The sequence below is a fragment of the Abrus precatorius genome, unplaced genomic scaffold, assembly GCF_003935025.1.
Source record: "Abrus precatorius isolate BTA unplaced genomic scaffold, Abrus_2018 Scaffold5, whole genome shotgun sequence".
NCBI lineage: Eukaryota > Viridiplantae > Streptophyta > Magnoliopsida > Fabales > Fabaceae > Abrus > Abrus precatorius.
The window spans coordinates 19500555-19517537 of record NW_020874395.1 but is presented as its reverse complement, the minus strand read 5'-3'; the positions used below and the strand labels follow the sequence as shown (position 1 = coordinate 19517537).

At 34.2% G+C, this 16983-nt stretch overlaps 1 pseudogene; it reads right to left on the bottom strand.

The window, feature by feature from the left end:
- Positions 1-4794: 4794 nt before the first annotated feature.
- On the bottom strand, positions 4795-6070 carry LOC113866878 (annotated as a pseudogene).
- Between the last annotated feature and the right edge of the window lie 10913 nt (positions 6071-16983).

Here is a 16983-nt window from a genome sequence, read left to right as displayed (position 1 = left end):
TCCACAAAGATTCTGTCCTCATTCCACTCAAGATTTAACATTCATCATCTCTCCCATGAATTAGGTTAATTTAACAAGCGAAAATCAACCTTATGGTCCTAATGAAATTACACAATTTGCTAGGAATCCTTCATCCCAAAGTTACGCAACCTTAGAATTAAACCTAGGATTAAGCAATACCTAGTTTAGAATCTCCTTAAAACGAATTAGGGTTAACTAAGCAATATCCCCCACATTCACCATTAATTCAATTCAAGAGACAAGGAAGAAGCAATTCATGAGAAGAAAGGAATTATATTGTCATTAAAATCAAGAAACTCAAGAATCCATATGAACTCACTAAGGACTACACAAAATTAGCTTGCCATGGAAATAGGGGTCAAAAACGCAGTTGGGAAATACAGAAAACTCATTAGCATTAATGTAAAAGCAAGAGAAATGAGAAACCAAACCCTAGGTTAGACCCTTGGCTGTCACCCAAGGTTGCCCTAAGCTCTGGAAAATCATTCTAATTTAGTAAGGAAGAGAAAAGGTATGAAAAATGTAAGATCTCTCTACCCTAATTTGGTAAAAATCTATTTATACTAAGGTTGGCGCCCTCCAGAGTGATTGCTTTCATTCTTTCAGAGTGAACACGCGCAGCTTTGTGGATTCTGGGCTCTCTGGAGTGTTCATTATCAAAGTGAACACGCGCAGCACCTTCAATTCTGCACTCTCTGAAGTGATCACCATGAACTTTGAAAGTGATCACGCGCATTCTAGTGGATTCTGGGCTCTCTGGAGTGATCGCTATGAACTTTGAAAGTGATCACTTTAGTCGCTTTGCTGAAAGTAGCTTGCTATAGTGGTTACTATCAATCTTGAAAGTAGTTACTTTCACCTCAAATTCCTCATAATCCAATAATTCTTCAAAATAAGCTTGGGGATTCCTACCACATTATTCAAATTATCAAAACATGTAAAAAAAACTATCTAAATCAATGTAAATTAACCAAAAACTAAGAAACCTATATTATTTAACCTAATTGGAATATTCATCTTATTTACACTATCTAAGTTTATTCTTTTCTATAAAAAGTAATAAATGATGTATAAAAATTTAGTAAAATGTGGATTCATCAGTAACACCTTAAATTTAATTTCAATAAATAATAATTTCACAAATTTGAATAACCAATTTTCATAAAATACTTCGAAATAAGGAAAAGGTTACAAATTAATATCTAATGACTGCTACAAGACTAGTTCAGTTACAACAATTTCAAAATAAAAGCTAAGTCCTATAGCAGTTCATCCATCCCTTCACTGAGTCCGGTGTTGATCGTCTTGATTACCTAAAAAATTAATGTAAGGGTGAGTACTCTACACTACCCAAAAACACAAAGTCAATATAGAGTCTCACCTCCAGCACATTTCCAAAACATTAACAACTACAATCACAGGCAGCATTATCACACAGCTCATGTCAATTTAACACCGATGCACTCACGGCATCGGCAACATTCACATTCATAAGTACAATACACAAACCTGTGCATACGCACACCAGCCACACTCACTATGTCACTTTGATCACAGATTTACGCCATGAATGGTCGCCGGTTACCCCCGTCTCATGGATACCACGTGGGCAGTCACAAGTCACTCAACAAAGATAGTGGTCAGAAGTCTAGTCAAGAAGAGAGTGTGTGGCCCGTGGTGCACCTGTTCCACAGTCGGTGTCACCACCACTCTCTCCTCCCCTAGGTATTTCTACCATCCTCATCTTTCACACCCTTAGTGTATCGCTGAACCATTCACAGCACATTATAACGGTGCCAACACGGCCCATTCACATACATTTCATTCACACACGCAATAATCATGCTTACACACGGCACACAGCCCTCATTACATTCAAATACACGACACTAGGCCCACATTCATTTCACATTACACAGCACATAGCCCACATTTTATCCACAACATACGGCACATAGCCTTCATTTATTCACAATATCATTAATTCACCAATCAATGACATTCCATCACACACAATCACCCTTACGGAGTCCAATTATTCTATCACACATCACATTGCATATCAATTTCCATCAAACACACAATTTCTATCTTCTATCTCAACCACACTGCATTATTCATTGAAATACATAAGAATTACAATACATCGAGATAGGGTAGAGTCCCCTTTTACCTCGGATCGAAGTCTCACACGCTAAATTCGCCAAGAAGTGCTCCCCCTCACAGATTTCATCCTAAACACATGGAGAAACTCCATGAGAACCCAGGGAAACCACGAAAAGAGAGAAAAGGGATGAAAAACTGAAACCCTAACCATTGAAACTCACCTCCAACCGTTCCCCACTTAAATCCAACCTTCAATCAAGCTCCCGAACGGCTTTGGAGGCAATGTAATCGATAGAAAAGGGTCTGGGAATGAAAGGATCGAAGGGATTTCGAAGGAAGATGGAGAAATAACTCTCCTCGAACCCTAACCCCTTTTAAATCCTTTTCTGGTCGTGACACTCTGGTTTCTGCAGAATCTCGCTACAGCGAGACTCTCTCGCTATAGTGAGATTGTACCCAGAAATGCACCACAAACTGTCGCTCTGTCGCTATAGCGAGACGTATCTCGCTACAATGAGAAAGCGACAGTTCTGGTCCTTCCTCCCAGGGCCTCTCGCTACAGCAAGATCCTCTCACTACAGCAAGATCCTCTCACTGCAGCAAGGACAGCCCAGTATTACACCCTGCACTTAGCCCATTTTCAGCCCTATCCAGTCATGCATACACATATATATCTATACACATTCAGACTCATTACACACAAAACACCATCATTACGCATTCAATGCAAATTCTCAACATCCATTTACACTTACACACACACACACACACACACACACACATATATATATATATATATATATATATATATATATATATAGTTTTACATAAATAACAATCATCAATATTACAAAATTTGGGGCGTTACAGCAGGAACACCTTTAAATATTTATTTGATTAAAAAAATTTCTTTGTAATATGAAAATTATATTTTGAAAAATTTTGTTTGTTTTCATCCAGGATTACCGTAACAGATAAGAGTAGAACTATATACTTTGTTATTTTTAATTCTAAATTATCAAAAAGATATTCTTTAACAATAATTAATTATTAGTGGAGAAATTTTTATGATATTTTTGTTATGCATGTATGTGAATATCTGACAACTTATTAGATATGGAATGAACTATGCCTTGGTGAAGAGTAGGATGAAGATGGGGACTATGGGGTTAGATGTAATTAGGTTTACTATATGAGCGTTTTGATGCTAAGTATATAAAATAGTACTAATCTATTACTGCGAGTACAAGTTGTACACACTGTATTCAAAATATTTCTTCTTGCCTGCTCATTCATTTTTCAATAGTTCATTGATTCGTGTTTTGAAACTTGCCTTACACACAACATTGTATCTGTATCACGATTATAAAATTATTATTATTATTATTTATATGCTTTACTAATAATAAGTTAATTATATGATTTGTATGTTATACTTATTATAATTAATTGTATGTTATACCTGCTCATTCACTTTATATTTATTCTTTTTGTAGTCTGTATTTTAATTTTTATAGAGGATTAGGGAGTTTACAAAAGCCTAGATATCTGAATTCTTAGAATATGCTCTCCATCTTTATAGCAAAAATCATAACAAAGTAATATATATATATATATATATATATATATATATATATATATATATTGAATTTTGTAAATGTTGCAGCAAATTTCAATTCAAGTAATGTTTTATAAAATAAATTTATGCTTTCTTTAATGAATGAAGAAAATTATTCCTTATTTTTATAACAAATACTTTTATTAAAGATAAAATTGAATACAAAATTAAGGTGTTAAAGATATAATAAATGAAAAAGAATGCCATTAGCATATTATTTTGAATACACTTTTTAGTATATTTTTATAATTAATCTATTTTTAAAAAATAAAATAATTTTAAAAGAATTTATAATATAAATGCTTTAATTTAAAAAAAGTAGACTAATAAAAAATTAAATGTCTATTAAAATGAATAAAATTCATTAAAAATATATAGTAAAAAATGTATTCTTAATATTCTTTCTTACATAAATTATGATTTACAGGCACTCACAATGTGATTACTCATTCGACATTGTTTATTTTATTTTTATTGTTTTTGTCGCACATCTATTATATTTATTATTTTTCTTCCTATTTTTTTTAGATACTTCCATTTTAAGGAATGTCTATCAAATTAAATATTTCTTTTTATAACAGATAACTAAATAAGAAAAAAGTAAAAAATAATTTGATTACTTGTCAAACCTTAATTTGCTATTGCTGAATTAGTCCATCAGAAACATGGTATGGAACTTTGTTACCATATAAAAAAAAAAATCTTGTGAAATCCATATAACAAAAACTAGATGCTATAGTTAGATTGTCTACATCCTTATACATTTTGAAATAGGACTCAAGTATGATACCTTGTAATGTCATTATAATAATTTCTCCCAAAACTTAGGTGGTGAGTTTTCTTTAGAATGGAAAAACAACGTGGTTGATGATATAAAATTATTTTATTGGGAGCTTATGAATGTCTTTTAGTTATTTAACAAATTTCAACTAGTTTTATTAAATAACTCTAATTTAATTAAATAGCTATAAGTTACAAGCTTCTGTTTTAGTCTTACAAGTGATATTGCATCAAAGTAGTTAAATATTACTGCATTATACAATCTCTTATCATTTAAAGAGTGGGATGGCTGAACATATAGTCTGAATCAGAGTAAGCAAAAGTAGCATAGATGCAGCAATGGTAGATGCTATTTTCCAAGGAGTGTTGAAGTACTCGTGTATAAAGATCGCCCTATATTTGTTACGAGGATTTTCATAGAATTTATTCAAGCTACTGCAGATAGAGAAATACTTCGAATTGATATCCGGGATGACAACATTTGTGCAAAGACTGTTAACCATTGTAGCAACTGCTTTAGTGTCACCCATGTAATTCACAATAATTTTCTTATCAACTAGTAAATTCACATCTTTCTCAGTGTCAACAAGATAATCTAGCACCTTTAGGTACTGAGTAACGACGAGTGAATCTTGGATGAGACATTGCTCAAATGCAACTATGTTTCTGAACAATGTCTCAGTTTCATCATCTACCATTTAAGCATGGGATTGTCAATTCACCATCATGATAGTCTAAGTCGAGCAAACATTTGCTTGGACTAACTGTGAATGCTAGACCTGCGTCTGATAGTTGGCTTGCACTGTATAGATGCTTGAGTTCAGCTCTTTCTACTTGTGTAGATCCATGATCAAATGATGATGGTAGCATAAAAGTTCTTAGAGGATCAGTGAAGTGTTTTTGACGCACTCTTTCAGAAGTTATGTTCTGCTCGTTGTATTCTTGAAAATATTCGAAAGTGATGTCAAGAAAAGAGGGAAATTGATGATTCAATTGAGCAATTTCGTAGATGCCTTCAAGAACGAAGAAAGGAAGTTGATTTTCAAGTAGTGTCAAGTCACCATAAACATCATCTCCCAGCCATGGTTTCAAAAATAAAGGGTCCTTATCAATCCATTCATTGTCATCAAAATCTCTAAGAAAAAGCTCAATTATGAAACAAGCATCAATCAGAATCATCTTTAAGAAATCATTGCTGTGAAGCTTAAAAGGCCATGTATAGCAACTTCGAATTCGACTTTCCTGATCTTTTAGGTAGCAAGCAAAATCATCCACACGTAGTTCGGTTCGATCTAGAAATCCCTTGAGAAATTTCAATTTGAACTCTTCCATTGCTTCCAAAACATTGTCCTCTCCACTAGATTGTGCTTTGTGAAAAGGAGTATATACCTTCGGGTTAATTTCGCGAATACTATCTGGTACTCTAAAAATACATTCCTCACGGACTTCAGAATTTTCTGGAAGAACCACTACTTGAAGCATATCGGTTAATTCTTTTCCCCACTGTTGGCATTCCCTCTGCGAAGCATTTTGTTGTTCCTCCATTTTTTAAAACCTTGGTATGGTGACTGAAATAAACAGGATCACGTACCCCTAACAGTTTAGCATGATTTTGAAAGCAAGGGGGAAGTAAAATGCAATGCTTGACATGAATATGATGACATTAACATGAGATGCCACATATATTTCAAAGTTAAGGAAAAAGATTTGGACAAAAAATATCATACACTCTTGTGTGAAATTAAAAGAGACAGTGGCACGATACAGCTATAAGGAAGAGGAGATGAGGATGTTAGATTATTTTAATAATCCTATTACAGTGGTCTATGTAACTTATAGCATGACTCTAATTAATGATTTAATGTGATGGTGGTTAAATATAAAATATAGTATCATTAAGGGTATAATTGTATTTACAATTATAAGAAAACCTTCTCCTCTCCCTTTAGGAAATAAAAGAGCGGTTATCAAAATAGAAGTTACGGTATTCATTATCAAGACTATCACTTTTACGGTATCACGATAATTGCAACTAAAGAACTTTCTCTCAACTATCTGAGAGGAGCAAAAAGAGAAAGGAAGAATTGGAGAAAATTCTAAAAGGGTCAACAACATCAAGAGAGAGGTAACATTAAGGAACAATGGATTCAGGTTAGTACTCTCTAAACCTATGATTGTGTGAGAACCATATATTATGTTGTGAGAACCACGTAATTCAAGATCATGGGAATGGTAATTTCATAATAGCTATATCAAATAAAAATTACATAATGGATTAAAAATCTCTAACAGTTAGTATCATACCTTTTGATTGTGAATTTTGTAATTCTCCATAAAAGATTGGTTCTCCGTTATAGTTTTCCCCAAATTACATGAACCCTAAGTATTTTATATGATGGATTGGCATTATTTTTATGTTGAATGTATGATAGTCTCACACCACAATATATGGTTCTCACACAATCATAGGTTTAGAGAGCACTAACCTGAATCCATTGTTCCTTAATGTTACCTCTCTCTTGATGTTGTTGACCCTTTTAGAATTTTCTCCAATTCTTCCTTTCTCTTTTTGCTCCTCTCAGATAGTTGAGAGAAAGTTCTTTAGTTGCAATTATCGTGATATCGTAAAAGTGATAGTCTCAATAATGAATACCGTAACCATGCATCAATTATAAGCATGGCCATGCATCAGGAAGCACAGCCATACACCAGGAAAGCACAACTATGCTTCAACGAAGCACGACCATGCATCAAGTGAATTATAGGTCATTTTAGAATTACATCAAAAGTGAATTTTACTCACCAAATTGATTAAATTCTCAAGTTAATTAATTCTAAAGTATATGATCATAATGAGAACTTCACAATTTAGTACTTAATTTTAAGGGTAGCTTGTTAGTCACCAAAGTGGCTTGGCTTTAAAAGTTTGTTTAAGCATTTTATTATGCGTTGTAAATTGTTCAAAATTGTTTGATGCTATATGCTAACATAAAGGGTGAACAATTTAGTTCATTAATTATAACGTTAGGAGATCACCTAAAGGTGGATCATTGCATATGGTTAATCACACTAAGGAGACATGTAAGCACTTCATAATATGTTTGTATATCCAAAGATGATGTATATTGGTTTGAGTGACTGGTTGTCAATTAAAGTTGTTTACTTAGCATCATTGTAGATAAATTGTGTATTTAGGCGTTATCCAAAGGTAAACTTAGATGCATAATTGATGATGGTTGGTTGTCTAAATCCATTAAGTTTATTCAAAGCATAAATGCTTAAGCATGTGTTAAAGATTTCAGTCTCTATAAGTACATATGGCATGAGCAATGGTGTAGTCAAGTTCAATAGGCTCAATTACGATGATTGAGGTGAGCAAGTTCAATTCCAGCTAGGTGTGATGGACTTGGACCTAGCAATCATTACGAAACAGGAGCCTACAGCCATCGCAAAGACCAGTATTGAGGAGGAAAAGACTCTTCGTGAGGCTTGGGAAAGGTCAAACAGGCTGAGCTTGAGCTTGCTGAAAATGACTATGGCTGAAAATATGAAGCTATCAATGCCAAAGACTGAAAATGCTAGTGAATTTATGGCAAAGATAAAAGAGTATACACAATCAGATATTACTGACAAGTGCGTTTCAAATACCCTATTGAACGAGCTGACTATTAAGAAGTTTGATTGGGCACAGCCTATTCATGACCATGTGATTGACATGATCGATCAACCAACAAAGTTGAAATTAATGGGCATAAAGGAATTCTTTCTAGTACAGTTCATTTTGAAATCACTCCCTCATGAGTTTGGTCAGTTCCAAGTGAATTACAACACCATTAAGGATAAATGGAACATACAAGAAATTAAGGTCATGCTAGTTCAGGAAGAAAGGAGGCTGAAGAAGATGAAAGAACACTTTGTCCATCTCACATTTCATGAAGGGGCTAGTAGTAGCAAGGCTAAGCCAGGTAAGAAGGACAACAAGGACAAGAAAGATAAGGCCTTATTAAAGATTCATGAGGTCCGAGTCTAGAAGAGCCAGAGATGTTTCTTCTGCAAAAAGGCTGGCCACTTTAAGAAAGATTGTCTGAAGAGAATAGTTTGGTTTGAAAAGAAAGGTATATATTATGTTTCTGTGTGCTTTTAATCAAATCTTATTAAGGTACCTAAAAATACCTAGTGGTTAGGTTCTGGTGCAACTACTCATGTGTTACATGTAATGCAGGAATTTCTTTCAATTTAGCCCATAAGCAAAACTTAAAAGTTCTTGTACATAGGGAACAGAATGAAGGCACGGATAGAAGAAATAAGGACTTACAAATTGATCTTGCATACTAGTTGTTGCATAGATCTAGAAAAGTGTCTTTATGTTCCTGAATGTGCTAGAAATTTGGTTTCTATTACAAAGTTGGACGAATTTAGTTTTAATTTTAAGATTAGAAATGATATTTTTCCTTTGTATAAACACTTGTACTATTTTGGATCTAGTACATGAATTGATGGTTTATATCGTTTCAATCTTAATGTTAAATTTGCTGAATCTTTGTTTCATGTTGAGAATGCTGTTAGTAGTAGTTTGAATGTGCGTAATGAATTCTCTGCTTTCTTGCGGCATCAAAGGTTAGGTCACATATCCAAAGAAAGGATGATGAGGTTAATGAAAAGTGAAAGTTGAATTTTGTTGACTGGGATGTGTGTGTTGATTGTATTAAAATAAAACAAACCAAACACACATCAAAGAATCTAGCCACAAGAAGCAATCAACTCTTAGAGTTGATACACACTGATATTTCTAATCTATTTGACATTCCATCTTGAGGTGGTGAAAGATATTTCATTACCTTTATTGATGACTACTCACGTTATTACTATTTGTATGTGTTGCATGAAAAATCTCAGTCAGTGGATATTTTATAGGTGTTACTTGATGAGGTGGAAAGTGTTCGGAGGGCAAGTGTACCCATCGAGAAGTAATAAAGGGTTCTTAAATTAAGTTCCTGAAATATCGTCCCACAAGGATTATTTTCCAATTACTATGAATTTCCTAATTCAATTGTTTAAGCTTCAAAGATACGAGATTAATTTAAAACAAGAATTTATAAAATCATTTATAAAACTAAGAGTAAGGAATACACTACATGCCTTGGTTAAACTTATTGGAGAGAAACCTAGGGCATATGGGTTTTCTCATTCAATCCTTTATATTATTTTTCTGTTTAACTCTAAATATGATTTCCTTGTGATTACCAATCATTCATACGAATATTATTAATACCCAATAGTCATGCAATATTAATATTCTTTTCTCTAAATTAATATCCCCAATGGTCATGCAAGACATCAATTTAAGAAAGCTTAAGGAACCTATGAACTTGTTAATTTAATAACGATTAGAAGAGAAAGATTGGTTTGGTCCACCTAATCTTTCGTCTCGTTTTACCCTATAGATCTATTAATTAATCGAGGTACGGTCGCCTGACGATATAATTAATTAGGATTAAGAAAGAAGCGCAATAGGATAAAATCTAATCACATAACGGAAATCAAATTAAGATTCAAATATCAAAATCCCATAAATTCATAAACAATAGTTCTCATAGCCCTAGCTATGGACTTAGTTACTCATGCTAAAGAAAAGAACTAAAACATTCATAAATAAAGCCATAAAGAAAAGAAATAGAAAAACTAGAGTGTGATGAGTTCTCAGTCTTCAAGTACGGTCGCTTAAAGCTCCAAGTCTTGCCAAGAGTGTCCCAAAGATCCCGTGCAAGAGAGACGAGATGAGAGATGTATCCCAGAGCAAAAGCCAAGATGTCAAAAAACGGTCCCTTTACAATGCCTGAGATCTTTCTTTTTATAGGATTTGAAAACCCTACAAACTCTTCATAAATGGGCCTCCCGCAGATGAGCACGGCCGTGCAAGGCCTTAAGCACGGCCGTGCATGGGCTCAAAGCACCCCCGTGCTTAATGAATGGGTCTGGGCATGCTGAATGCTGCAAAGCTCTAATCTTCCATCAATTTGGGCCCAAAATCTACTTGCTGCCTCTTTATACCAAACTGTACAATTAATATATAAATTACTGTAAAACCCAAATAAAATAAAGGTCAAATATGAATATATGAGCTGTAAAAGATAGCCTAAATACAGACTTATCAGAAAGGCAACTAGATAGAAAGATAAAGTTTGTGAGGTCATATAGAGGTAGTGAATATTATGGAAAATTTGATGAAAGTGGACAATGTTCAGGTCCATTTGCAAAACTTCTAGAAAGTCGAGGAATATGTGCATATTATATTATGCCTAGTACACCACAACAAAATGGTGTGGCTAAAGGGCAGAATCGTATTATCATGGAAATGGTTAGGAGTATGTTGAGTTACAGTTCTGTACCTATGTCTTTGTGGATGCATGCATTAAAGACCGTTCCATATCTGCTTAACAGAGTTCCTAGTAAGGCAGTTCCAAAGACTCCTTATGAACTATGGACAGGAAAGAAACTAGTTTAAGGCATCTTCATGTCTAGGGTTGTCCAACAGAAGTAAAAATGTATAATCCACATGAAAAGAAGCTTGATGCTAGAACCATTAGTGGTTATTTCATCGGCTATCCTGTGAAATCAAAGGGGTATAGATTCTACTGTCCTAACCATAGTATGAGAATAGTTGAGTCTAAAAATGCAAGGTTCATTGAAAATGGTCAATTTAGTGGGAGTGGTGAAACACAAAAGGTAGAAATTAAAGACACACATGCAAAAACTTATGTAGTTGGTATCTCTCTTCTCAATTTATTATTCCTCTTTTTGTATCACGGTCACACAACATAAGAAGACAACAATTTAATGTTCAAAACCCCCAAGAACAACACATAGAGGATGAACCAGCTGACAATGCGCAAGTCACATATGAGCAAGATGAAGGTGAACCACAAGAGATAATGTTAAGGAGGTCTATAAGGTAGAAAAGACTTTCTATTTTGAATGATTATGTGGTTTACTCACTTGAGCATGAATGTAACTTAAGTATTGATAGGATTCAATCTCATTTAAGCAAGTCATGAAATGTTACAATTCTGAAAAGTGGTTGAATTCCATGAAAAAAGAATTAAAATCAATGAATGACAACAAGGTATGGGATCTAGTTGAGTTACCTGAAGATACAAAACGAGTCGATTGCAAGTGGTGTAACACTGTAAATTTTCCTTTAACAAGTAAACAAATTTTCGTGGTGGATAAAATGAATTTATTTCTATTCATGGAATTGATAATAGAATAAAATAAAATTTTCTATTTCTTTCTTATGAAAATTTCATAAAACTCCAAAAAGGAAGTCAAGCTTCCAAGGGTAAAACTTTGAAAACTTTAAAATAATAAAAAAAAACTCAGCTTTACTTCCAACAAACCATTTAATTCATTTTGAATACATATAAATTTTTAATTTTTACCAAGAACATTTCCTAAGTATTCTTTATAACCAAAATCTGCTCGAGGGTTTAAATTCTAAAGTCTAACGTTAAAGCCATTTACAAACTTTGCTCAACCCACATTATAATTTGATAAAAACAATACAATTTCTCAAACTATTTTAATTCCTACAGAGCAGTCTTCCTTCCAACACCCTCGGATTATGATCCTAGTATGGGCCAAACATCTTTGTCTCTTCACATCCTTTACCTGAAAAATATTAGTAAGGGTGAGTATCTCCCGCCCTACTAAGTCTCTGGTTTAACATAAGTAAATACTCACATGCATATATAGTACTAAGAATATTGCCCAACACGGATTAAATCAACAATAACACTCAAATCATCCAAGTTGCCATTACCAGGAAGCACGCACGAAACAAACAATCAATCATACTCACCACTTCAGATCATACATCTTTCTACTGATCTATATGCCATACTACATGTATTATACTATGTCAATCAATATGTCACAACACAAGTGTCCTAATCACACCTGTCGATGTATTACAACACATATATCATAACAACACCAACTGACATGTTACAATGCATATATTATGACTGCACAATTTCTATACCAATTGATACACATCACACTTTCACATTTATTTCACTTTCACATTCAATGCCCCTAGGATCCCTTGAGGACTTCACAGTTTAGATAGTCGCCGGTTAGCCACAGCAACACGGATACACGTGTGCCGACCCAGCCCCTTCTAGCAAAGGCCTAGTTAGGAGTCTCATAAGGAAATGAGTGTGTGGCATGTGAATACTTTTATTTTTAGCAAATCATTGTGCACTATCCACACTAGCATTTAGCATCCTCATTTTTCCAAGATTTCTCAAATCTTCTCCGAACTCTATACCCCCAGTTGTATCACTATAGCTATCTAAACTCACTACCACATTTCTCATTCTTTTCCACACTCTTTTATAGATCAACGTGTCATAATAAGTGAGTCTTGACCCAATGACTTGATGCATTACAATACATATATTATGAGTATACCCCTTTGAGTCATACCACAATACTTGTATCGCAATCACATCCATTCATCTATTCTGACTCCCATATTATAATAACTTTTATCCATCATTTCATTAAATTCATTCACACATGCGCTCACCGCACTTAGCCACGCTCACTGTGGCACTGTTATTACATCACACAGAAAAACCTTCTCTTTACTCAAGAATAATTGAACACTTGCATTATATCATAGGTTTACTCATTTAACATACTTCAACTATTAAACAACACATATACAAAATTATATCATTCATCCAACACAGAAAATCATCATAACATTCAGCAACTCACAGAATTACCAACCATTTCACATATCTCACAATCAATACAATATGCCGAGGGTCAGACAGCCCCAGATTCAGCCCAATTCATGCAATCCATCACTCATATTTCTCAATAATAATAGTAGAGTTGTCTATCCTAAGGTTTGGCATCATTCTACTACCCCTCAAACGATGTTCGCGTACTGAAAACATAATGTTCCTTTCAAAATAGTTTTATTTACAGCCTTATTTACAAATTATATTTAGATAATTATCAAATTAGTTACAGATTTCCCATATTAACTACCCAAGAGAGGTTAGGGTTTGAGATTTACTCTCCCTTACCTTAAAATGGAGACCCACCACAAAATCAATTGGTAGAAACACCTTTCACACGTATCCTTGCCCTAAACACACGGAATAATTCATGAGAAACCAAGATAGATGAAGAAAGGGGGTAAAACCGAGAACCCTAACTCAATATACTTACATCCAAATGTCCCAAACTTGATTTCAACCTTTAATCTAGCTCCCAAACGGCTTTGGAGGCAATTAAATCGGTAGGAACGAGTTGGGAGTAAAGAGAATCAAAAGAATTTCAAATGGAGGGATAAGAAATGGGTTTCTCAAACCCTAAATCCTTCAAATACCCTTCTAATCGCGACACGCTTGCTATAGCGACATATTTTCGCTGCAGCGAGGCATCTCTCGCTACAGCGACGCCCCGTATCGCTACAGCAAAAATCTCAAAGAAAACTGCGCCCTAGATTCTGCAGAATATTGCTACAGCGAGACTCTCTCGCTACAGCGAGACTCTCTCGCTACAGCGAGACTCTCTCGCTATAGCGAGACTACATCTAGAAATGCATCATAAACTATCGCTACAGCGAGAACCTCTCGCTACAGCAAAAAGGCGACAATTTCACACTTTCCTCCCCAGACCCTCTCGCTACAGCGAGAAAACCCTGTACCAGACACTTAGCCAATTTTGCAATCCAGTCCCAAACATATTTATCTCACGCATTTATACCGCCATCCAATACACATCATCATCAATAATCAATCTAACAAACACATGAAAAATTCCTATATATATATATACATATATAATAATTAAAATATTATTACAAAATTTGGGGTGTACAAGTGGGTCTTTAAAACCAAACGTGACTCAAAAGGTACTAAGGGATACACTCAAAAGGATGGCATAGACTATGAAGAGATCTATTCTCTAGTTTCAAAGAATGACTCTTTAAGAAGTGTTACGTCTTTAGGGGCTCATTATGACCTAGAGCTCTACCAAATGGATGTAAAGACTACTTTTCTGAATAGTGACCTGGAAAAGGAAGTATATATAGATCAGTCAGATGGCTTCTTGGCCACAAGTGAAGAAAGTTTGCTGTATAAGTCAAAGAAATCAATATATGGGTTGAAACATGCTTTCAAACAATGGTATCTTAAGTTCATTGATACCATCATGTCATACAATTTTGTAGAGAACATAGTTGACCGGTGTATCTATATGAAGGTCACTAGGAGCAAATTCATCATTTTAGTCTTGTATGTTGATAACATTCTTCTTACTACTAATGATGGGTTATTGCATAATGTAAAGGAGTTTCTCTCTAATAACTTTGAGATGAAAGATATGGGTGAGGCCTCCTATGTGATTGAAATAGAAATATTCCTCAATAGATCACATGTATTACTAGGATTGTCTCAGAAAGGCTACATTAACAAAGTATTAGAGAGATTCAAAATTGAAAAGTGCTCATCAAGGGTGGTTCCAATTCAAAAAGGAGATAAGTTTAGTGAAATGCAATGTCCCAAGAATGAGTTGGAACAGAAAGCAATGGAATTTATTCCCAATGCATCAGTAGTCGAAAGTTTAATGTATGTTCAGACATGCATTCGACCTGATACCAGTTTTGCTGTTTGAATGTTAGGCTGATATCAAAGTAATCTCAGAATGGACCACTAGAAGACTGCAAAGAAAGTCCTTAAGTATTTATAAGACACCAAGGACCACATGCTTACTTATAAGAGATCTAGTCACCTGGAAGTGGTTGACTACTCAGATTCAGACTATGTTGAATGTGTAGACTCAAGGAAATCGACCTTTGGCTACATCTTCTTGTTGGCTGGAGGTGCGATTTCATGGCAGAGCGTGAAGGAGTCCATTATTTCTACGTCTACCATGGAAGCAAAATTTATGGCATGCTTTGAGGCCACTATTCATGCTTTGTAGCTGTGGCACTTTGTCTTAGGGCTTGGTATTGTTAACAGTATAGAAAAGTCGCTAAGAATATACTGTGATAATTCTGAAGCTGTACTTGGAAGTAATCATGTCGTTGAATGACTTGTGACTGCCATGATCCGATCAAATTCTGAAGCTGTCTTTTTCTCTAAGAATGATAAGTATTCAAAGGGAGCAAAGCATATGGACTTAAAATACTTATCAGTAAAAGCTATTTTAATTTGAGTTGGTTCTGTGATACTTAGAAAGAATCATGTCATTGAATGACTTATGACTACCATGATGCGATCAATTCAAATCATTAAAAGATGATTACTTGATATTATCAATGATATTTGCACTTATAGTTCATTAAATCTTCAAGTCGTCACGTAGGCCAAGTGGGAGATTGTTAGATTATTTTAATAATCTTATTATAGTACCTATGTAACTTATAGCATGACTCTAATTAATGATTTAATGTGATGGTGGTTAAATATAAAATATAGTGTCATTGAGGGTATAAATGTAAATACAATTATAAGGAAACCTTCCCCTCTCCCCTTAGCAAATAAAAGAGTGATTACAAAAACAAAAGTGATGGTATTCATTATTGAGACTATTGTCAGGCCTGTAATTTATTATTAAGTAATCTATAATATTTTGTACTTATCAAATGTTAATTGAAGGATTATTTGGTATTAAAATAGATTTAGATGGAGATTGAAATTTATTAAAAAAAATTAAAAAATGAACATTGTCATGAACAGTACGCTTGAACAGTGGGGTGCGAACAGTAATTCTGGCATGAATAGTAAGGTTGTGTGAACAGTAACTTCGGCATGAATAGTACCAATTTTTTTTTCTATAAATAGGGGTCCTTGCACGAAATTTTTACTTTTTCACACTTCTCAAAGGTTCCAAGGCCATATACCACAATTTTCTCTCATACTAAACATTCCTAAACTTATATTTCTCTCTAGATATATGATTTTGCATCCATTCTAAGGATCTGAAGTAAGTTTCTCTAAATTTTTAGTTAGATTTACCGTTCATTTCTCTTCTCCTTCTCTTTCTCATAGAAGTCCATGGTATTCTTAGGAGAGACTCCGTTCTAAAGCCAAATATTCGGTGAATCTTGCGTTAAAATAAGTAATATTCGGTAGATTAGGTGTGAATCACCGTTCTAGGGTAAGGAGAGCTTACTTTAGCCTATAATATATGTTTTGAACAGTTTGATATGATACTAAAGAAAGGTTTGAGTTGATTTTGTTAGATCTCTTTGATAAAAACTGAGATATAAAGGATTTAATACTTGAAAGTTATTTTTCTATGCTGTAACTACTGATAATTGATTTAATAACACTGAGATTTGGCTGATTTATTATAAACTTGTCTTAGCTGAGCTGTTGAAATGATTTTAGCCATGTTGCATCATGCTGAGATATATGTCTTGCATCATTAAA